Raw genomic sequence first — 23,300 nt, forward strand, 5'->3', positions numbered from 1 at the left:
CTCCATGGCACCATCTTGGCCTATTTCCGCTCTCTGATGTGCTGATCTCTTCTCTTCTTTCTGAAGTGGTTAGATGACTTTTATGAAGATTATTAATATTCTATTCTACACAAGATTAAAGAAGGATAGAGATGGATATTATCTGTCGTTCTGGTGATGTACATGAAGTGATGCTCTCCTATCTGTTACTCATGACAGAGCAGCATCTGTGAGAACTTCACTTTTAATCTAGACCCCTGATTTCTTAGTAGCTAAAAAAGATATGGTGGAAGGGTGAACTTTGAATCGCTTCCTTTCACATTTGGTTGATTATTTTTTTTTTTTTAATTTTTTCCCTTGTATTTTTGACAAGCTACTATTAATGAGAACTCCCCATAGGGCCTCACAATATCAGATATTACAACATCTCTTATTAAAGCCTAAATGTTGACATAATGTGACATAATCTGCATGTAACTTTTGGTGCTGTTTGACCAAGAAAATGATGTATTATAAAGTATTTCTCTCAGTAATGTGATCCTGTTCATTAAGTTGACAGATTCATTTCACTTGGCTGCTACAGTCAGCGTGCCATTGTGCATCCCTTCAAAGTCCAGAAACCCAGATATCCAAGACAATATTTACTCTGATAACAATATCATTTACCCGGCCCTATGTAACCACTCCCTCTTCTTTTAACTATACAGAAACCAGCATGTTTGATGGAAAGACATTTCGAGGCAGCAGCGCAGAGATAGTTGTGTGGAAGTTTAAATGTGTTCCCTCATTGAAATGAAGCCTGTGTTTACAAGTGATCTGCCGACACAAAGGGAGCAAATGACCAAATGTATTTTTAGACCAACTTCTCACTTTGGTAAATCTAACTGTGCTGTGTTACCGGTTCTTTTCACTTGGAGAATTTTACTGTGAAGCAGGAGTTTATTTTCTTTATTGACTTGTGGTCCATATTTGTTTTTCCTTCTCTCTAGGGTAATAAAGACAAAGTCACTAGGCATTATGCTTTAATTTCCCTGTGTTTATAACTTATTAACTTATGTTGTAGCATTAAACAGTTTATATACAATTTCATGTAGCATTTATTGTATTTGTTGGGTTAAATAATGTGGTTTGGATGTAGTTTGAGGAGCAGGTTTTGTTGACTTAAAACGATCGTTCACCTTTGTTGAAACATAAAAGTGCCTTTTTTAAATAGTATGCTTTATATTTGTTGGTACTGGAGTTAATCACATCATGCATTTTACAAACGCAGGTTGTCTAATCTCCATTCTCTCTACTTTGTTATGAAGTTTTTTATCTCGCTTGCAAAAAATGGTAATAGTTGAAGGTCTCACTGTGTCTTTGTCAGGCAACACCTTAATTTAGAGGCTCCGCTAAACTGCGCTGCCCGATAAGGGCTAAATTATTTTGGACCCATCTCTCAGTTGAAGCCTCATTGCAAGGTACAACCAGTGTGAACATGAAGCAATTAACTGTGGGTAAATAAGGGAGTTGAGGAAATTAGCTAGAAAACCTTCTGACTGCATATGATTGGCCCAGAGTTGATGGGAGAAGAAGCTCCCTGCTGAGTACTGAGAGGAGCCACTCTGCACGATTTGTACAGTCACACAGGGTTTTTATTTCTATTTTCTTTTTTTTTTTTTTTTTTGTGCTGCATTGCCACAAGTCATCTGCCAGAAAAAAGACGCATCCACACTCTCATAAAGCCCCATCAGGGTTAAATCCACGCCTCTTTGCCTGTGCTTCATCCTACTTTGTAGCACAGTGTGAAATGAACTTTTGAAATGTCACGAAAAACTGTGACTTATTTGTTTTCCAGCAGCTTCATTGAGATGAATAATATGGTTTTCCTCAACAAAAATGCAGCCGTATCCGTAAACACGCCCACATGAAAAATGGAAATAGCCTTTCAGGAATTAATTAATGCTGAGAGGCTTATTGCTCATTTATGTCGGCTGATATTTGCGATACTTTATGCTCTAAAGGTAGAGGAGGAGGGGGGAAAAAAAGATGTGCTTTATGATTCTAATGTAAACACAAACGGAGCCATAACCTGGGAAAGCATAGCCCATTTAATATATCTGGGAAATGTGGTGGACAGATAATTTAAAGTCAACCTTTGGAGCAAACATCACTTAATCATTATGAATATGACAAATGCCTTTTCATGTCTGCACGATAAACACTTCCTTTATTGACAAAACACTCATAGCGAGCCTGAGAACATTTTTGCTGTGTTCATACACTTTTTGCTGATTCTGCCCTCTCCATTCACCCTTTTTAATATTATTATTATTAATATTATTATTTATACTATAATTATATATTATGTGTAGTGTACATCTCACGCAATCCAGCTATTGAACCAGCATCACTGTTTCCATTCATCCGTGATACTTTACTATACCCTAAGGTCCTTGAGTCAAACGTGGCTCAAACACACCAGAGATATAGATTGCCACCTCCTAAATATTTGATTATGCTTAAGCATGTTTTGTAAGCTGGTTTACTTGTGCAATATCTTCATTAATCTTTAACACGCCACTCTGTGTGCTGTGGCTCTGGCCTACTTTAGCCAATGATAGCTGATGCCTCTAACAGAGTTTGGAGACCTATACAGCCAGCGGAGCATGTCCCTTTAGAGATGGTGCTGCTTTGAAGTGCAGTAATGATAACTCTGCAAACACAGTTCAGTCAGAACTGTTGGATGGAGGCCCTTGTTTGGACCCATTATGAGGCTGGGCTTTTCATCCAGAGAGGAATCTATCATTTCTCATCTCAGCATGGTTGATCAGCAGCAGATTGGTGCATCTCTGCAGCGTCTTTGGTCCCACTGCCTTTGGTCCTTGTGCTGCTGTCGATGAGCGAGCCTCCCTTTTTCATTCCATACTGTGACCTCTCTTTCGCTAAGCAGACCCAGATCTCACTTCATCTCAGTGCAGCTACTCTTCTTTGAAAGTTAATGAACTGCAGAGATCGACTTATCCTATTTGCTCTGTTGGGGACTTCTGTGTTGAGAGGAAAGACTTTGCAGCCTATATACCTAAAATTAAACAATTACCACCACAAAACAATGTGGAGTGTATTAAAATAATTTTATTGATCATATAACTGTAAGTATGTACTTTCCCATTAATTTATCTCTCCATTAATTTTGGAACATATCACAATGGCAACAACAAAGGCAGAAAGAAAGTGATCTGTCAGCAAATCCACATGGTGTGTAGGAAATCTTTTAATGGTTTCTCTAAATAAAAATTTAGACATTGCATTTCAGAAATCCAATTTACTACACATGATGAAGCTAAATTGCTCTTATGTCAAAGGTGGGGTATACAATTCTAATCTAATACACGTCTTTTTTTTTTGTCAAATTCAGCAAATACCGGTATCTCCTCACAGTCCGCTAGCTGTTCAGTGTTTGTGCTGGGGAAAAAAATCCAGTGCTTGTACACAGCCCTGGCTCTGTAAATAGGGAACAAACATAGTGGCTTAGACTGAGCACACAACACTATTCCAGCCATGATTTGTGTATCAGGTAACGTTAAGTGACTCCCCCACGGAACTTCAGCTTTCTAGTTTGCCAAGACGTAGTTTTTGTTGTGATGTTAGCTATATTAGCAGGAGTGTTGTGAGTGTTGCTGTTTAGAGCTGGTGTGTTGGCTCTGGGACTGTCTCATCCTCTCTGCATGTTAGCTTTGCAGCAGAAACTATAGCAACATTTTGCCAACCCACAACTTGGCTAACGTTAGATACACAATATGGACAAAAATACTGGGACACATACACATTACTTTTATGACATTACATTCTAAATACATAGCCAAACTGGGAAAACCACTTATTTATGGAGCTGGCTTTGTTCAAGGGGACATTGTCACATTTGAAAGAGGAAAAGGCCGAACACAAACGGTTGGAAGAACTACTGTAAAATTGAATGCTGTAGCATCAAGATTTCCCTTGAAACAGCCCCTGTCCCAGAAGTACTGGGACAGGGGTGTCCCTTTACTTTTGTCCACATAGTGTACATTACCTGCTGTGACGTTGTTTGCACTATATCAGAGTGTTGGATTTCTCCAGAGTTGCTCTCTCCACCTTTTTAAAACATGGCAGTATTTACATTAGCATGTACAGGAACATTTGGTCATGATTGTGGCATCTCACCAACTTCTTTGTTGCTGAGGCAGTGCATATTTGATTCTGAATATAACAAAATAAGATAATGGAACTGCTCCTGAAACACACGTGTGCCACATTTTAGAAGATGAATGTACGGATAGGATTTAGTAGCGCCATACGTTGTAATAATGTGGCTAAAAGAGATAACGAGAGAGAAATGAGCACTGAGCGGTACACTTCAATCCGTCTGTCATCATCCATCAGTAGCAGCTTCACAGAGTCACGGAACAAAATGGATTCACGCCTACACATTTCTTACAGCTGCAAAAAAAGTTGGGCAACCAGAGAATTGCCTTTTGTTCATTTGATCCACCTTTGAACCTGTTATTTTTATGCATATAGGGTGTGGGTGTGTTTTTGGGTGTCAGAATGCAGGGGAAAAAAGCTAACCAGTGATTTTAAAACTCACTTGTGTCCCTGAACTTTCCAGACGTTATGATGTAAGATTTCTGGCCAGTCCTTTAGGTGTTTTATTACGCAACATTTTCAAGGAGTGTAGCTTCATAGTCTTCACTTTTAATACAAATACAACAACATGTTTGATGTTTTGCACAATGTTTCAGTACTATTTGTATAGACATTGCATTTCCTAGGAAACTGATATCGGATGCTGATGGCCTGAAGCACCTTTCACTCAAAAAGATTTTTCCTATCAGCTAGTTAGTACTTTCATTATCTCAAACCCTGATAAGATTTCGTGACCCTGTATTTGTTTTATCTTTTTGGATTAGGTTAATAATCAAAAGGGAAACTGTATCAGGTCAAACTAATAACTGCTATCTTGTGGAAAAAACCTGTCTGTGTTGTGACCCACAGTAATAGTACTAAAAGGTCAACATCCTGAGAAGTCTAAAGGCCGTGTATGAATCAGTGTTTCTGGAGACGTATCAGGATGACATAAATGTAATGATGAAGCACCCACTGGCTTCACTACATTCTTCTTTTAAAAAAAAAAAAAAAAAAAAAAAAAAGAGAAAGGAAAAAAGACATCATTCTGAAGACAAAGATGGAAAAAAAATGGTCCACAGGAGGCCATCTCCAGCCTGAAGCAAAGGAGTGAACACCCATATTGCCAGGGGTCCTGGGAACTGCAGCAGCACTCAGTCATTACTTTGCTCTCCCACAGAGGAGCGATGGGGGCTGGGATGGAGCATAACCACACACAGGTCACAGAGGCTGTAACAAGAGCCAGATGTGCTGAGGGGACGTGAAAATACATGGACAAGCACCTCTCCCCCAGCATGCTCACATGTATGCACACGCACACTCACACAGACAGAGGGTCGGGGCATGTCGGCACTGAAATGGAAATACCTGCTTTTTTTCCCGTTTATATGTGATGATGATGATAATAACTTGAGGGATAATGGCAATAAGCTGCAATTTTTAATCATCACATTTTTCTAACAAAAAAAAAATCAAAAGTCCACCTATTGTGGCTGAAGAATCCACTTCTTAAAGCTATAATCTATTAATTGGTTCAGTCATTTTTTTTGTTCCCATGCAAGAATAGTTTTTAGAGAATGAAGAACAGTATTTGGTTCCAGCCTTTCATTTTTAAAATATGTTTTCTTTGTAGTGTATCACTGTGAACTAAAGAACGGAGTTTTAGATTTTTGGTACAAAACAATGCGTTTGACGATGTCACTTTGGGCTCTGGGTAGTTGTAGTGGGCATTTTTTCACAATATTTTTGACATTTCATGGGCTGATTAATTAAATAATGTAAAGAGTAATAGGTAGGTTAGTTGCAGCCCCAAAGTCTAATATTTTTCAAAGAAGGCAGGAGCGAATCAGATGGATAGTGTTGACTAATGTTTTAAGCTCCTACTTTTTTGCAGGTTACTATACTTGTTTGCTACCTAAAGGTGATCTATTATGTTTCAATTAAGAAAATAATTTCATCAAAACTATCAGATCTTTTCATAGCAAGTGGTATTAAAAAGGTCTACTTTTTCAAGTATAAGCTGTAGCGTGCCAGCAGTATTTTCAAATCAAGTTAAATTCAAAGCAGCATCTTCGTGTCCTGGCGGTTCATACATAGTAACTGGATCATCCCTGGTTCAATTCTGGCCAGGAACCTTTGTTGCACTTAAACTCTCTCCCCTGTTTCCTGTCATTTTTGCTTTTATCCAGCAGCCATTCCACCAAGGAAAATTGCCAAAATGAAAAGCACGTACAAAATGCTATTAAATTGTCTGTACGTTGAACTAAATTCCAGAAACTATAAGGTTAAAGAAGCAGGTCATGAATTTGATCCCTGCACTAACGGTATAAATCTTGAAGGGGGAAATTAACACTTTACAGACACAAGCCAATTCATAGGGCTGTTAAACTTTGCACTTACCCGTCTGCCCATCTGCTCCAGCGGCCACGAGATAAGACGGTGGTTGTACTGGACAGCTTCCAGGTGTGTGTGTGTGTGTGTGTGTGTGTGTGTGTGTGTGTGTGTGTGTGTGTGTGTGTGCTATTGTTGCTGAAAACCAGCATCCTTGCTAAATGAATTAGCGCAGGATTTATATCAGTTAATGCGTTACTCCTTCATGGCTTCTTATTAAATGATCATTTTCATATGTAGCACATCGCTCCTCAGTTCAATGGCTGCACAAACTTAAATTGTTAAGTTGCTGGCAGCTAAAGCGAGCCACATTGTTCCGTGCTGTGTCAAGAGGTAACCGATCTGTCTGTGGTTTGCTATTTGGCTTGTTTCTCATGTCATGGAGCACGTAACGAGGACAGGACGCTCCTGTCTAACCAGGGCCTGTGCGACCCGGCCTCCCTCCTCCACAGGCACACACAAGCTGACCTGGGAGGCGGAGCAGTCGTTTGTGGTGCAATTTAAAAAAAGGGATATGGGCTTAGATCTGATAAGCCTTTTTACAATGAAAACAATGAGGTGAACACTTAAGGGCCTGTAACTACCCTAATGGAGAAGGCAGTGTGGGAGGAATGCAGCATTTGGGTGGAGCTGCAAGTGAATCCCCCCCCCCCACCTCCACTTTGTAACAGGAGTCCTGCTAAGTTGTAACAGATCTGCAGTTTTTAGCTGTTCGGCTGTGGTGCAGTGTGGCAGAGATACTGGATTTAGATTTCAGATCAGGTGTCGCTCTCACCTGTACAGTTGAGCTACACAGGACTGCCGGGGATGGGGAAAGCAGGTTTTCTATTTGGGAGGATTCTGGGGTTTGTGCTGCTGTGCACCATGATCAAATTTTAAATGACACTTGATACTTGAAAAATGATACTTCTGTTTGGTTGCTGTGCTGTACACGGTGTACACTTTACAAACGCATGTGCAGTACACTTAGGTCTTTGCAATGTTAGCATCTGAGGAACATCTTGTTTGTCACTTTTCTTCTTTAGCCTGAACGACCTCAAGATGTCGTCACAGTTGCTTTTGTTCTGCCTTGAAAGAAATCGTGTCAAAATATTGTTTGGCACAAATACTGATTAAAAAACAAACGCCTCCCTCTCTCTTTCACTCCCTTGCTTTTTGTTGCACCTTTTAAAATGAAATTTTCAGTGCTTCCAATCATGCGCAGGGCTGTTTCCCTCCTTGCAGCACCGCACTCTGAGTAGGTGCTTATTTGTTTTTGAATGTTTCCAGTAATGTTTTGGTAACCTGCCAACTTGGCAGAAATGGTTCCTAAATGCGCTGGAGGTACAGTTTTTCTTCTTCTTCCTGATATCCTTTTTAAAAATGAGTGTTTGTTCTTCCAGGATGTTATATCATCTGTTTTATTGATGTGACAGCCTCGTCAGGTCTCTCCGTGTTCCCTTTGTGGAAGTCCTTAAAGTTGTTTGAGCTCAACAGTCGAGTGACACAAACTCTAAATCACAGGATTTATTTCTAGGTCATCTATCCATGTTGCAAAGCAAGTGGAATTCATCACGTCTGTGTACAGTATCAGTTGGTGGCGTGTGTGTTCATGAATATTTTATAGCTGATGTAAGCTATGCATCAATGACTTGCAGTTCCCCCTCCCCCTTCCTCATCAGATGTTTGTGAAATTGAATCCCTCGATGCCTGCTATTGAAGACGGAGCTTATCGTGTGTGTGTGTGTGTGTGTGTGTGTGTGTGATGATTTTGCTGACTGAATTGGATACATTATACAGTCTGTTTTTTAACTGGGGGGGTTGTTGTATTAGGAATAATACAGTGTACATAACTGTTGGCTGCTGAGAGGAACATTGCAGTAACTATGTTTGGTTATACTGAGAAAAATGGCCAAGGGCATTATCTTTTGTCACTTATAGTGGTGATATGGTTCAAATCAATTATATCAATAGAGCTGCAATGATTGATTTATTAGTTATCAACTCTTAAATTAATCTCCAATTATCAAAATAGTTGGGTTTTTTTTAAAGAGAAATTCTAATTTTATCTTAAATGTGAATATTTTCTGGTATCTTTCCTCCTCTGTGAACATAAACTGAATATCTTTGGGTTGTGGACATTTGAGGATGTCATCTTGGGCTTTGGGAAACATTTTTCACAATGTTTTGTTTTATAGATCAAACAACTTTCGATTATTCGGCAATGAAAATAATCGTTAGTTGCAGCCCTATATTACAATATATGTATTTGTTTGTGGTGGTAATTTATATATATATATATGTGTGTGTGTGTGTGTGTGTGTGTGTATGGCAAATGTGAGCTGCAACTAATTATTTCCATTAATGATTAATTGGTCAATGTTTTTCCCCCCCGTTTAATCTATAAAATGCAAGGTGACATCTTCAAATTTCTTGTTTTGTCAGGCCAAAACACATCCTTGTACAGTGACATAAAACAGAGAAAAGCAGAAAACCATCACATTTGGGAAGCAAATATTAGCATTTTTGCTTTTTAAATGACTTACACTATTAATCGATTTTCTGTGGGTTAATGAATTTTTATAAATTGACTGATCATTTCAGCCCTAGTTCAACCTAAGATGTCATAAAATGGTGAATAATGGCTGCCACAAGTTCCCAGAACACAGAAAGAAGACACATTGAAATTAGCCAGTTTAGTTGACTGACAGTGGAAAACCCCAAAGACATTTACAACAACAATAAAAATGGATGAAAGAAGCACATTTGGGAATCTGGAAGTGGTGAATGTTTGCAATTCAGCTCATTAAATGACCAAAAAATATAAATCGACTATCAAAATTGTTGACGGGTAGTTTTCTTCAGAGCTACTAATTGATTAATTGACTAATCCCTCACACATAAAATTACACAAATTGCAATGACCTAGGTTCAACTGCTGTGCATTATATCAGACCAAAATCATGTTCACATGTGAACTTTGCTTGAAACAATTCATTTAACATAATGTGACAATATCATCACCAAATGTGATGTTTAAATAAACTTGACTTGACCATACAACCTAAACTTTGATAAATGTTTGCCTTTCACTAATTTACATTGTTGGTGGGGGTTTTTGTTCCCACCAGATTCCTGCCATATTCACCACAATATGCAGGAAACCAACTGCACTGGAAAGACTGAAGAGGTTATTTTGTGAGAAGTGTCCATCTGTTTGGATCTGTTTCTCTGGAGGCTGCTTCAGCTCAGGGAATGCTACCAATGTTTTGGACAGCATACTGTGGTGGCTATAGTTGGTGAGCCTCAGTGACTTGCTCTCATTCCCAGGGCAGCAGTCCAGACAACTTCGGCTCTAGTTCCCCTCAGTACGCTCCGTCTTACGCTGCTGGGGCTCAGTGGAAATACTCCAGCTCCCAGGTTTCCCTTAGAGTCTGGTGCCGCCATTCGTTGACTTTCCAATACAGAAACCAGGAGAGCTGCAATTATGGTGCATTGGAAAGAGCTGAGTCCTGTGCTGAGTTAAGCTTTTCCCAACAAGTGGGTTCAGTGTTTAGTCCACAGAAAACAGTCAGCCTCCCACTGCTTTCCAGACCTATAATACTAGCTGTTTATGAAAGAATCTCTCTCCCCCCCCTCTCTCTCCCCCACTCACACAACATAGCCTGGAACCTTTTATTATCCTCATTCTGGCAGTAGGTCGGCTTGTTCGTCTATTTTGAGACTCCATTTTTCTTGTTGTCCCAACTTAACCTCAGAGACTGTTGCAACTTGTTTCTTTAGGTTGCAGGAAACATGCACTCTCACAATGACACAAGGAGAGAGAAATGTACTAATGCATGCCTTACAGTGCCTTTGTTCATTCCACTGTAGTAATTTCATTATAAGAAAACATGTAATTTATCCCAAAATGGATGAATATTAAAAAAAAAAATGATTGGCATTCATTATCAGTATCTGTCTGCACACTGAGGAAAAGTATAACACGTGGCTTAAAAAGTCTTAGGTTCTTGATGTCATCCCTTAAATAACAGTTTAAGAATCTTAACAGGACCGAGTGGCATGTTGATAGTGTTGGACTTCATCTAGGAAATGGTTGTGCTCGGTCTTCCTGTCATTGTCCCAGCCACCATGCAGGAGCATGGTTTGGGCAGCCAGAGTGCTGAATCCAGCAGCTGTGGTAGTCGGCTGGTCACTGTCTGCTTCGGACTGGACCGGACTCTTTAAGAGAAAAGAATGTTCCCCCTCTGTGGAGTAGTGTGACCTGAAATGCCACCACAGGAAACACACACACACACACACACACACACACACACACACACACACACACACACACACACACACACACACACACACACACACACACACACACCGGCTGTAGCTACACTGTAGTAGTTGTATCTCTGTAGATGCACTGGAAGCTACAGAGATACAACTTAAAAAACTGTGATTAGTCTGTTTGGGCTACCTGTGTGAACTAAAGACAATATAGATAATATAGTAAGTTGTAACACATGAGTAGGGAAGCCATCTCCTCTGCAAACCTTCTGCTCAGTGTGACTGACTTTTTATTCCTGTGAATCAAGAGTCTGCGAATGAAGGCACGCTAACACAGCGATTGCACAGCAGTTGTCTCCTATTCAGTAATGAGATGAGGCGAAATAGAAGTTATCCAGGTGTAACCACCATCGCTCTACGTGACAAGGTAAATGAATGAATATGAACCAATTGCTATGTGGAATATAATCAAAGCACATTAGGGCCTGATCATGTGGGTGATGGGACGCTGAAATATAAATAAAAACCTCCACAGCAGGTATCGGCGGAAGTCTCTCCCTGCCCTTGGCACAGCTGTTTTCACTCATGTCGCCGGATTGGACTTCTTCTTCTCAAGCCCGTGTGGACGTGGACAAACTGTGCTGGATTGACAGCTCCCTCATTCTCCTGTTTGCTTTATTGCACCTGATGGGGCAAAACATTTTACACCGTTATCGTTGTTATCTCTTCATAGAATTTGGTGTCATCAAGTAATTCCCAACATATTCCAGATAAATGCAGTGGAGTGAAAAGTACAATATTTCCCTCTGAAATGTAGTGGAGTAGAAGTATAAAGTGTCATGAAATGGAAATACTCAAATTAAGGACCTAGGTACCTCAAATTGACTTACATTCCACCACTACCTATAGTGACAGGAATGTATCCACAATAAAACAAGAGTTAATTTTGAATAGTATAGCAAAAAAACCCTAATCATGCTTAGTCACCGAACTGCCTGGCACATCACTCACTTGAACCCTCTTGATGTTGACACAAAGCGGAGTGCAGTTCTATGTACTCACTGTGTGCACTGTTTTCTTGGGGTGATGGTTTTTATATCCTGAATGCACTACCCCTGGAGACAGGAATTGAGGTCCCTACTGGTGGAGACTGCTTTTTGAATTAAATTGTCCTTAGGTGTGAGCGTGAGTGGTTGTTTGTCTTGCGTTGGACTGGCGAGCACTCTTTTCGCAGGATAAGCGGTTGACGATGGATGGATGGATATTATGTAAAGCACTTTGACAGATGTCTATTGTTTTAATCTTGATTTTAATAGGTATTGGTTGTAAATTATATACTTTTATACTATAAATTACCATTTGTATCTTTGCATCTGTAAAGCCCCTGAATTACTGTAGGTGCTATATTAATAAATTTGCCTTGCCTTGTGTGCGCACAGCCGTAAACCTGCCTTAACCCACACATGTACAATGTGTTTCACTGGCTGAACAGCGTTCAGTTTCAGATTGTGTTCAGTAGTTGGAACGTTGCGTTGTATTGTAATACAGTGTGGCGTGATTGCACAGTGGGGGGGGCAGTTGAGTTTTTGATTTGAGTTTTATTTGGGTCTCCATCTTGATGCTGTGCAATCAAAACTCCCTCTGGGAAAAATAAAGTAACCACAGAATGAACCTGGCCATTGTGTTATGTGCGGCTCCGTTGTTTTCACTCTTGCCTGCTGCGAGTGAGATTGAGGAGGAAGTGGGGATGGAGAAACGCTCCATGTCTGTGTGCTCAGATGACGTGGAGCACATCCTGTTTCCGTGAGGACCAATCCGGCGGTACAGCCGTCTCTGCCATGTTGCGCTGGTTTTTATGGCCATCTTGACTGGTGTCCACACTTGAGACTTTTCTCATTGTATTTTTGCGAGTTGTTTTTTGTCCTTCAATCCAGATAAAGAACATGAGAACAGAGGACGGATGTAGTTACTAGAAGTTTACTATGCTTGTCAGCCAAGAGTGTGTTGGATGCCGCAAGCTTCACATCTCACTGTGATAACAACATCCAGACAGCGCTATAATCCAAAGTACAGAGGCTAACGAAACAGCAGGGATAATGAACATCTGTGCATTTTAATTGATCAAATCGGGTCAAGAACACGGCCTCTCCCATACTGTAAAAATTCATTATCTGTACTCTCTTTTATGGGAACTTCTGTCTCTCTGAAAACAGCTGGCTCCAAAGAACACGACATTCTTAAAGAAATAGCTCAGACTGAGGTGTACACACTTAACACGCATCTTGAGAAGGCCTGTGGTCTGACGTTGGAGCTAGTGAATTGAACACCATGGATTCTGCGCTCATAATTGCTTTTGGTAATTCATCTTGCACGCTCTCTGTAATTATTGTGTTGCCTAAACTGTTTTGATGTAGGACTTGATTTGGATGTTTTCGGTGCCAGGATTGCATATAATATGCAAGGCGATACACTGCTTAATGTCTATACGCTTTCCACTGTCTGGAACGAGCACCTGAATGATATTATTTTTTGTGCCGGACCCAGCGCAGCTTTATTTGACAGGGAGCTGAAATAAAGGCAGCCATGTCATATGAGTTTAATGTTCCTTGACAAGGCAGTGAGTGCTTTTCATTCTCATAATGTAGACAAGACCAGAGTTGTTTTGCTCCACGCTGCTGTCTGACTGTGAATAATTCTGTGTTGTAACTGCGTTCAATATCTTCCCCCGATTGCTGAATTATTTGGTTGGAAGAGCTCATTTATCCATGCTGCCCAGGGAATGGAAATTGTGAATAATTTTGTTGATCGACATTCACCCACATAAATGAACACATCAATTTCAGGTCTGGAGGAACAAAGTGTTGCATGTGTGCAGCAGTGCCGGCTGCAGTGGGACCCAGTTTGCGTGTATCTTCTGAGTTGATTTACTTTCATAAGATTAGAGAATGATGGTGCAAAATAAACTGATGACCCATTGAAAGCACTATCCAATTTTCTCTGAAGTAGATTCACTGCTTTCAGCTTATTTCAGTTTACTTGCTGTTGACAGTTTTTTTTTCCCTCAGTTACATTGTAAATAAAGCACCATACTGATTAATGGTTGCTTATTATTGTCAGGGCAGTACCTGAGTTGCTGCAAGGACACTTTATCTTTTATAAACTCATCTGTTTCACTACTGCGTCCATTTTGCATTATATAATATATATATAAATAATAACTTAAAGCTGGAGTTTCGTGTAAACAAGTTTCTGTTTTGCACTCAAGAATGGATTGTATGTATCCTTGAGGTCTTATAAAGGTATTGACTGCATTTCCTTCCTAATAAAACATTTACAAATAGTTTATTAGGCACATGATGCGCTAGGACCAGTACACATCAATGATCTCCTTCAAAGGCATGACCCTGCCAGAGCCCTCAGATCTTCAGATACCGGGCTGCTTGCAGTTCCCAACACAAGAACAAATAGTGGCCAAATATGTGAACCCTGCTCCTTAACTAAACTTTTCAAACTCTTATGAGACTCAAACGTTTTTCAGTCTCCACTGAGCTGACACGTCAGTATTTTGCTGCGCAGTGGATGTGGCAAAACATAAGCTAGTCAATAGCCTATTTTTGTTTTCACATGTGAGAAATTATCTCATTGCATTCAACAGTGGTTGTTGTTCTTCCTTTTGAATTTCAGTGTCTCCAAAAAGAGATTCTGCAAATTCCTAATCAGATCCAGCCAGCCATTATGTGCTATATGGGTGTGACATGCTTTAAAGATGACTGAGATTTTCAGGGAAATGATCCTTTACTTACAGGATGTCCTTTGGTTTCTTTCAAGAGATGAATATCGAAAGTGCTGTCAGAAATGGTCCGTGGCTGTTTCCTGGTACTGTTCACAGTTGTGATGCAGTTCATTTATGGGAAACGTTGATGTCAGTGCAGAGCTTAAAAAATATAATGTCTTTTCCACCAGGTAGGTGGAAAATGGGTTTGCCCGTCTAATGTCTTTTATGCCATGCTGATGATCTGTCTCATTATGCTAGTCACATTGTGCAGACTGTCCTCCCCTCAGTAAGGGTGAGCCAGCTATTAGGACGTGTTTTAGAAAAATATATTCATTTCACAACCTTTTTTTTGTGTTAGTTTATTTCTGTACTTTTATGTGTGAGCAGTCACAGGATACATTTTTGGCCACATCAATTTCTCGCCTATTGCCGCACGTTTATCTGTGAAATTGATGTTGGGACAGATCTGAGCATTAGGAGGAGAAAAGGTGTGTGTGTGTGGGGGGGGGGGGGGGGGGGGGGGGGGGGGGGGGGGGGGTGTCTCTTTGTGCGTAGTGGCCTTTAAGGCACCAGTTACTCATTATTGAATCAAATTGACCATTAAGTCTGGAGAGGAAGCAGCAAGAGGATTTTGTCCCAATTAACAGCTCTGTGATAACATTATAGAAGCAGAAAGCTCCGGCTTGTAGTCTTCCCTCCAGCAAGACAATAGCAGTACAGATAAGTGATGACTGATGAGACAGCCATTCAGCCAGAATGATGTTCTCAACAATTTTTCCATAATCACCAAGTTGTGGTGTGTTTTGCATGCTGTTCCACATCAGTTATGTCTGGTAGGTGTCATGTTGTGAGACCATCAAAGAATACAGGGCATAAGAAAACTTGTTTTGCCTTCCTGAGGACAATCTTTTGCACAAATCACCCATTTTATTGTTGCTACCTTAGTAAAACACTTTTTCTTTCTGACTAAACCAAATACTTTATCACAATCTCTTACCCTCTTATGACATACCGTATTGTCAAAACTGAACCCTAACTGCTCTCCATGGAAACAACGGTAACAAACAAGTCTTGGAGGGCTTCCCCTCGTCCATCTGTGCGGCGGATCTTGTTTTGTGACTGGTGTTTCTTTCACCCCACTTCACCTACAGTGCAGAGAGGAGGAGTAGAGTGATGGGTGGGGAATCACAAACTGTAATATATGTAGCCTCCGGGGTTGGCAGCTGTAGAACGAGGTTGTGGCCCAATTTCATGTGAGTTGTGCACAATAGGACATGTTAGAAGAACCAAACCAGCAATGAGGAGGAAAAGTTGTTTGAAATACAGTATTTCCAGAACCTGCACAATATGAGGAATATGTGTGACAACATAGTGAAGTGTGCATATTCGCATCCGTGTTGTCTTTAAATTCAGAACAGGATTGGAATTGAACATTTTAATATCGGTTTCTACATGTTTACGCTTGTTGAACAGGTGTCTTAATAAAGGCTTTTTACTCAAATGTTTTATTGAAAGTACTTCGAGTGAGCAGTGTAGTTGTCGTCATCTTGGAGTTATTTTTACTTTACCTGGCTTCACTGTCTCTACCGCGACCCGTCTGATCTGCTGTGTGCGCGCACGAGAGACAGTGAGAGACTGCAGCTTGATAATAAATATTAGTCTTTAGCCCCATGGTCCTGTTTAATTTCGGGTTCCATCCCTAAATAAAATTAGTTTTCTCAATCATCGTGTTTCAGGCAGTCTTTTTCGATGTGTTTACTGTGCATTTTCATATCGTGATGACGAAGAGGATATGATTTGGTCAGCACTAACAAGCTGACAGATGAACATTATCTATTTATACCCAACAAAAATGCCAAATGAAATCACTCTAACTACAACGAAAATGGAAGTGAATTTTTTTTCTTTTCTTTTTCATTAAAAGAGAAAGTCGTTCACCCACAAAGGTGGAAGCATTATGCCCTCTTCACATTTTTCTCAAAGTCACTCTCAAAATGCTGCTCATGACAGGCCAATAAATTGGAGTGCAAAGGGGATGGCTGCCTGTCGTGGGTGCAGAGACTAAAGTGCCCAGTCCTCTGTGCAGGGAGAGGACAGTGATGGAAATGTTTTAAATGCGGAGTTGTTAGGAAATTAAGAGTGCAGCTTCCTCTAATGGCCCCTACGGTCCTTCAGTCGGTTCGAAGGAACCTGTTTGGTATTTCTGTCCAGCAGCAGAGCTCTGTCAGTGCTCTAAGAGCAGAGAGGGAAGATAAAATTAGACGCCAGAGTTAAATCTTATTAGCTCCTGTCCCACTGGCAATCACCTTTAGCACTGTCGTGTGTGTGTGTGTGTGTGTGTGTGTGTGTGTGTGAGAGAGATGGAAGGTGGGGACAAATGCAACAGGTTATTAATGAGATGTTTTATTTGAAATGAAGGTTTGTGTGTGTGTGTGTCCTTGCACTCTTTACATTTGTAGTCCAAGTGCTCTTTGCCATTTTGAACGCATTGTTAACTTCACAGAAACGGCTTTGGATTCAGCTGTCAAACTCATCGTCAAGCACATTGCCCCTGTGTAGGCCTCCTAAATTGACCTTACCGTGTTAGAAACCTGCTCAAGTGACAAAACGGAAATCAGATGATGAAACTAAAAAGCCTCCTCGTTAAATTCTGTGGCTCTGCTCGTATTTTGAGACTCACCGGCGTATTAATATCACAGCTCATGATTATTCATCAGTGCACATTTATTCTGTCCAACCCAGGATTTTATGCAGTGTGCTTTCATGTCTACTTATATAAAGGCGTTTATTCCAGCACTCCTGGCAAGGGGCCCTTGGGGCTGAAAGACAAACTACCTCAGTTGAAATGCCAATGAATTCATGCTAAATCTTCTGTCTTTCTCATTGCTGTCACTCTTTGCTTCGCCGTATATGGAGCAAAAATAACAAGCAAGGCAAACCAATCCTTGGATATACTGTATGCCATAAAATATGTGATGTTCAGTGCTTTCCAGGAGTTTTCATCATCCACTACTTAAAGTGATATTCTACAGTTCCTTAAATACACACACACACACACACACACACACACACACACACACACACACACACACACACACACACACACACACACACACACACACACACACACGACAGATTACTGTATATATGATAACATGTTTATGTATTATGTTTGTTTAATTGTGTGAAGTTTCTTCATTGCAAAATCTTAAAGTTCAGATTCAAAGCTCAGATTAGATGTAGCATTCCCTCATGGTGTCAAAAGCAATCATACATTTTGCTCTCTCAGGGATAGAACTGCCTCCCTTGTGATTAAAAACCTGCTTCCTCCCTGTCCCTCTCCAATTTCCTCCATTCCTCCGTTTAGCTTTCTCTCCTTTTCAGACACTCACACATGTACACAGTCCTGTCGCGTTTCCGTCACTTCGCTGGACATTACATTGACTTACATTAATTTCCCTGTGACTGGCCCTACCTTAAACCAAGTATTCACCCTAAAATTTTATGATTTACATTATGGGAACATGCGTTTTGTCCCCAAAGAGTGACTATCTTCACAGATTTATGTCTCCACAACAGAAGTAATAGGCACACACACACACAGGGTAACTAGCAACTGAAGCAGTTGAATTACTCCACTAATGAGGATGAGCTCATCAAGTCATCTGCATGAGTCGACGACATGTTTGGAGAGATTATCTCTGAACTGTTAATATGACTGTAATGGGGCAGCCTTTGATTTCCAGCAGACTGATAAAGAAAAGTTTCTGGCTCTAAAAGATTTTTACCAGACGTGTGATTAGAAATTCATCTTGTTAGAAGTTCTGTGACATTGATCACGCAGCAGGCTGTTGGATCAGTTCCTGTTCATTTTGCAGTTATTAATGGTGGATTGTCTTACAAGGCCATATGTTAGGAATTCAATTTCTATGTTGTGTTTTTTTTTTTTTAATTTAATGAAAAAAATATGTCATACATATTCTCTCCTTAAACACGCGGGAATTTCTCGTAAAGTAGGCCACAGCGAATTGAGTCATTCCATAAGTAGGGCTAAGGCTCTTTGAAGGGTGAGATAACTTCTAAGTAGGGCTGTCGCGGTGGAAATATGTTAGGACTCAACAGCGCGGTATGTGGTATTATCGCATCTTTCATCAATTAAGTAATTTGGTGCCATATAGCATAAGAGTGTCTGTCACCTCACTGCACAGCGAGCCCCTAACAGCAGCTTTATGGTCGGAGTAAGCTAGCTGCTGGGTGCTAGTGAACAGCATTGCCAAGCAAACTCCTTTTTGTAGTTTGACCGTGTCTTTTTCACACGTAGCTATATAATTACCTTCAGGACACGTATGTCAAGTCAAGTTACATACGCAGCAACACACACACACACGTGCCATGGTGCGGAGCCGAATGGCTGTCGGCAACTAACCATTGCGCTGTGGTAACATTATAACTAAATTTCAACAGAAGGCATCATGAAAAACAGCTGCAAGCATCCGACACACTATGCTTGTTAGTTAGTGAGTTTCAAATGAGGCTTACCGTTCAGTTTCTCTCGACTGTCCCTCAGGATCACAAAGTTAGTCCAACATCGCCGTGCCTGCTAGCCACAGACTCTGTGCAATATGCTAACACCAAGTTAGCTAATCTTAGTAAAACAACACAATACATGGCAACACTTACAGCTTCCAAGTTTGAAGTCGGGTCACGTACAGCCCATGGCGATCCATCCTTGAACCGTTACAGAGCTCGTTACGGTTATGGAAGTTTTGAAGCACTCATTTATTAATTTAACAAGCCCTGAAGTGTACAGTATGAACGTTGCGGTGCTTGCCATCCTCCGCTGTAGGCGTGACCAATAGCGTGGTATTTCAATTTTGCGGTTATCCCGACAGCCCTACTTGTAAGTGCTCAGTTAACAGATATTTAAGTATACTGTATAAATTAATATTTTTCATTTTTAATCCAAGAAAATGGATTACACGAAACTTGTAATAACATATTAGACAGTGGATAATGAACTGAATAGCGGTTTGCAGCATCATTATTGCATGATGCTCCCGTTTAGTGCATCCTCAATTTATTTATTTTTTTTCCACGCGTGCATATATTATCTTTTTGTTTGGTAGTAATAGAGTTTTAGGTAAGATTAACTATATCATTTTTTTTTTAATCAACAAGTTCAACTGGAAGAATAAGAGAGTTGCTGTATTCATTGTTGGCCTGTTGTACACATGGGTTTTGCATTTTTACATTGCTAAAAGGCTTGTTTGTCCAGCTTGAGCAGGGATTTTTCTCCACTATCTGAGGTTGAAAGGTTCAATGCATCAGCTCCCTCTTGAAGACCACATGAATTAGATTATCTGTCGTTCTATGAGCAGGTTACGCCTGAAGTCCACTGAAGAACGTCGTGCTTGATTTGTGCGGTTTTCTAACTGCGCAGAGGCACTGCAGCGGCATGGGAGGTGATTACAAAAAATAAATTAAACTCTTTTAAATAATAATGAAAATAAAATGTTACTTAGAAGGTTATGAACAATGCACCACCTCTGCCATCAGAATTGAATAAATAAAGTAATACACAAAGCAAGTGAAGCCAAACATGGATACAGATGTTTTCTGTTACTAATCAAAGGCTGTTGCCTGTTGTACATCAAAACCTGCAGCTGACTTTCCAGATTCAAGAAGCACTGGAGGAAAAGCCTGCAGACTAATTCTTTGAAAGCCTAATCCATAACAGTTAAAACCCTAACTACCCTTTTACAAAGTCACCTGTCTCATTGGACCCCCACCGAACTTCATATGACAGCCGACGAATTGATTCTTCGTTGTGAGATGGATTTGGTGTCAACTGTACTGAAAGGAGCAAGTAATTGATGGCAGTCAGACAGCTCTGTCTGAAGACATGTAAATGATGGTTAAAATGATTGAGGGTTTCGACTCGTTAGTGTAGAAGTGAATTATACTCTGCTCATGGCTTTAGCTTTCTGTTCTGTTGAAACCAAGTTACTGAAAATGATTCACTCTCTTGCAAATGTGACCCAAGCAGAGCAGAATCTGACTTCTCAGCTTTAACATGCCAGACTTTTTCCCTCGGAGACGCTACAAGAGATTGAGGCGAGTAAACACGATTTTATATCGAATTGTTGAAGAGTTCCCACTGATCACAGTTGTCTCTTGTCTGAAGGAGCACGTCTCTCTGCTCTGAGTTATTTTCAGAAATGCTTCTGAGACTGAGGTCAGAACGACTCTGTCAGAAAGCCTTTCACTGCAGCACCTGCTGATTGCTGCTCTGCTCAGGACGGACCAGTTCATCAAGATGACTTTTGACTCCAACCCTGAGGCTAAAGTTCACATCTCACACAGTCAGTTCTAGTCTGATGGGGGGAATGTTAGCATTCAATCATAGGCCAGATGGTCATGGCTATTCTTTTCTTTTACCACGTCAATATGTTTTTCTCTCTTTTGTAAAGGACAGCTGGAATGTGGAGAAAAAACCCATTTAAAACTAAAAACGTACAGGGGAAATATCAATAAGCACGACCAAACATTCATGATTTGGCTAATAAGGTCACTGGCGAAGATGTCTTCCTATAACAGTGGGTAATAACAGCACTGAGTGATTGCATGTCTGCTGCTAATGTCTTGACTTCTCTATATAATTGATTATGATGGTCTAAATGGCAAAATCGCTGTGGTGTTGTAAGACCTACGTAAATGCGTACGTGTGCTGTCTTGTGCTCATCTGACTTTACCCTCACAGCACCACAAAGAGTTAGTCATCTGAGGGCAGCTCTCATCGACCTGTGAGCTAACAGGTCCTGCAGCAGTTCTGCCATGACACTGTAAACTTTTTTTACATGCTCATCCGCTCCATAAAGCCGAGGTGTGCTGCAGTGTGGATGAGTTATTGTACAAATGCAGCGGCCCAAGGAGGATGGAGCATACAATAAGCGAATATTAGTTTTTTTTTAAATGACTAATTAGAGACAAACAATGGTTATCTCAGAAATATAAGCAGCAAGAATCAGTGTTTTTATTTGATTACATCAGTGTATTTAGTATTTATCTTAGTCTTGGTACGACAGTGACATTTTCTATGTACCTACAAGTTAATATGTAGTAAAAATGTCATGGGGTTTGCCAGCGTTGAATCACATCACAGCAAGATCTGTCAACATTAAAGCTCCGCCAGTGTTGCCAACAGGTAAACATCATGTTTCCCTGAAATTATGCAGGCACCCTTTCACCAACAACTGACAAGAAGCAGAAGCTGTTTCATGACAAATAACTAATAATGTAGCAGCAATGCAAAGATGTGTCACACACACACACACACACACCCACACACACACACACACCCACACACACCCCTTCTCAACACCACCACCATTGAGTTGGCTCTTATCCATTACAGGAACTTAATTACCCATAATGTGAAGCTTCCGAAAACCTGAACTTGTAAGAACCTGTAAGTTAACTTTGTTTTACAAACCAAATCGTTTTATATACGTCACTGAAAAGGTGACACTGTATGGCGACACCAAGACAAACCATTTTTACGTTGTGTTTGGTAGGAGAATGCACCTCAGTTGTTGGATGTTGCTAATATAGACTTTTTTTTACTTTTACATGTCGTGACTTTTAAACGCTTTCCTCCCTAGTCAAAGCCGCCATATTTTACCATCCACTGGATATTTAATCGACTTGTTTTTGTCAACACCATTAAATGGATTAATCTAACTTCTTCAGAACAATCGAGGTAAATGTTGGACGGTGCCAAGAATCATAATCTCTATTTACTGTATAAACAGAGTCAATTTTCAACTAGCTGCCGGCCACATTCCTCTACTGTGTGTTGATAAATAAGGTAGCTTGAGTTTTCCTTATAAGGCTTTGTATACGAAATAGTTTTCTCCACCATGATTTAGATGTATTTGGACACATTTTCTGCTTTCTAGCCACCACTTCACCTACATGTGTGTACACCTCCGCAGTTTAAAGGTTGCCAAAACTGACGATTTAGCTTATGTTGTCTAGTGCACAGATGCCAAATAAAACTAAAGGTTAATGAGTAAGGAGAGACAGAATGACCGCCGTTGGACAAATAATGAAGGGGAGGAAACAATGAGAAGAGAACATGTAATGAGTAAGGGTAGTTTTGGCAGAAAGGCGGACCAGCTGTGCAAACCCATTTTTGTGTGTGTGTGGGCAGCTCGGTCAGCTCTTGTCCTGCTTTATAAGAACCTGTTGGTTATGTCCAGCTGCCACTGTGGCGTTCTGTGCCCATGTCCTGCCCATTCACCATGCTGAGTAATTAGACTCCAGCCTCATTATGTAAACACGTTGCTGAGCTATTTCAGGAGGCTGTATCGCTTGTGCCTGCCTAAGTCTCATTTTCTCAATTTATCTGATGCACAAACAAAATATGGTAATGCCCCACAGCCTGATGCCCTTAAATCAAATGCAGTTAAATGTAAAAAAATAAAAAATAAAGGGAAATGTGTCGCGATTGATGTGTCCGTAGTTTTAACTGCAATAATGGCCTTTTCTCAAGTGGAATTACCAACATCCACGGGCTTTGTTCTTGACATTCACTGCTCCATATGGAAAACAGTTTCGTATCATTTCATTGCAGCCTCCAAACCTCCTTCCCAATATGTCTCCAGACATTGTTTGCCTCTTTGTAAAACATAATTGTGTCAACAGTCACAGGAGATGCGACACCAGACCTTTTTTTTTTTTTTTTTATGATAAG

The 23,300-nt window shown here is 40.4% G+C and overlaps 1 protein-coding gene and 1 long non-coding RNA gene across 2 annotated transcripts in view; one reads left to right on the forward strand and one right to left on the reverse strand.

The window, feature by feature from the left end:
* Positions 1-23,300, forward strand: part of furina (furin (paired basic amino acid cleaving enzyme) a) — a gene marked incomplete in the record, with an annotated part of 76,220 nt that overhangs the window by 10,482 nt on the left and 42,438 nt on the right.
* On the reverse strand, positions 9,174-19,363 carry LOC123958725. Its single transcript, XR_006822150.1, has 3 exons — positions 19,226-19,363; positions 11,298-11,454; positions 9,174-10,756 (listed from the first exon to the last, which is right to left on the reverse strand). It is a non-coding gene; the product is annotated as an uncharacterized LOC123958725 (long non-coding RNA).

The sequence above is a fragment of the Micropterus dolomieu genome, linkage group LG20 (assembly GCF_021292245.1).
Source record: "Micropterus dolomieu isolate WLL.071019.BEF.003 ecotype Adirondacks linkage group LG20, ASM2129224v1, whole genome shotgun sequence".
In the NCBI taxonomy this organism is placed as follows: Eukaryota; Metazoa; Chordata; class Actinopteri; order Centrarchiformes; family Centrarchidae; genus Micropterus; species Micropterus dolomieu.